The following is a 1,980-nucleotide window of genomic DNA, read 5'->3' on the forward strand; positions in this document are numbered from 1 at the left end:
TACCCACAGATGAGATTTTGGAAATATCTTCAAAAGCCCTCAGCCCGCGCATATCCTGCTCTGCCTCCTCGGGTCTCTAGATCGCCTCCTCGCCACCAACGACCTCCCGCCAGCGATCACATGTTAAAGCATAGACCATAAACTTTCTTGAAAACTAATAAACCATGCTCTCAGTAATCAAACAATTGCAATTCATCTTATTTTCAGGAAGGGTCTATGTAAGAGATTTGATTTAGCAAATCCCACATACTCAACCATCATATAGTCTTCCATGATTGCTACCACTCAAAGCATATTTTTAGAACAAATAGCATCCATCGAACACAGAGAAAGATAGGGACTTAATGTTTCGCCTCCCAACTTACTTATCATATAGATAATTGTCAACAATAATAATTCATGATCAAATATATTTGAATGGCCATATATGCTTAGATCTTTCCCCAACACATGATGTTTGCCAACTAAAGAGTAGGTTGGAATGAGAAGGAATACTACTGACTCTTGCATAGAAGTAAAAGATAGGCCCTTCGCAGAAAGAAGCATGGATTTGCAAAGGTGCTAGAACTCGAAGCTTTTAAAACAGAGATGAAAAAAACTTTGAGAGGTATGCTTTCATTGTCAACATAACAACTAAGAGTTCTCACTATCTTCCATGCTAGACACATTATAGGCGGTTCTCAAATAGAATGGTAAAATTTTTACTCCCCCACCACCAACAAGCACATTCCACGGATGGTCTGAAACAACGGGTACTGTCCAACTATCAACAATCATGGGGGAGTTTTGTTTGCAATTATATTTGATTTGATTTGAGCATGGAACTGGGCATATCGGTTACGAGCCATTTTCTCGTGAATGATGAGCAGAGTCCACTCATCGTGAGAATAACCCATCTAGCATGGAAGACACTAACAACCCCTAGTCACTACATGAGTGATTTAGGCATACAAAATAGATTATTATCTGAAGGTTTAGAGTTTGGCACATACAAATTTACTTGGAACGGTAGGTAAATACCACATATAGGTAGATATGGTGGACACTCATGGAAGAAACTTGGTTCAAGGTTTTTGGGATGCACAAGTAGTATCTCTACTTAGTACAGAAATTTTTGGCTAACAAAAGATCCTAAGCAAGCACCACATGTTGGAGGATCCATAATAATATAACTTCTATACAAATATACCCAAACAAAACTCATTAAGTTGTCTTCCTTGTCCAACTTCAACAAATTTGATCAAGTTTGAAAATAATTAATGGGGCTCACAATCATAGAAGATGTATAAGATAGTATATTTATATGTGAAATATCTCTTCCTTCAATATTCTTTCATGAATTGTTCAAGTGACCAATACTATGTTTGCTAGCTCTCAATAAATTTACCACCTCTACTTATATGTAAAGTCATTGCTCCCCATGGTATAAGCATATGAAACATATATAAATTCAGATTTATGACATTTAATTCATTCAACCATTTACTCATGGGATATAAGTGAAGCACAAGAGTAAAGGACAAACTACTCCAAAAGGATATAAGTGAATATCAATGAGTGGTCAAATAGTTAAATAGCCATGGGAGGACTCTCTCTCATTCAAGTTCAGATCCAATGATTTTATTCAAACAGCAACTAAAATGAAAATAAGCTCCAAGAAAAACACATATCATGTGACGAATAAAAATATAGCTCCGAGTAAGGTATACCGATGGTTTTGAAGACGAAAGAGGGGATGCCTTCCGGGGCATCCCCAAGCTTAGGTGAGATTGAGATGACATCGTGGACTCGTCATGTAGAGGTGGAGAGGCCCCCCTCTTCACCGGTCGCAGCCTGGCGGCTACTGCTAGGAGGCCTCGTCGTAGCCTTGCCTCCTCATCCGTCACAACCGACAGCTTACAGCGAAGCAACCACTAACCCACCGAGCACAGGTATGAAGAACCGTTGAGCCGCAACTCCAACCTTTCCAGATGGGAGGGA

This window comes from Triticum dicoccoides, chromosome 1B (genome assembly GCF_002162155.2).
Source record: "Triticum dicoccoides isolate Atlit2015 ecotype Zavitan chromosome 1B, WEW_v2.0, whole genome shotgun sequence".
In the NCBI taxonomy this organism is placed as follows: Eukaryota; Viridiplantae; Streptophyta; class Magnoliopsida; order Poales; family Poaceae; genus Triticum; species Triticum dicoccoides.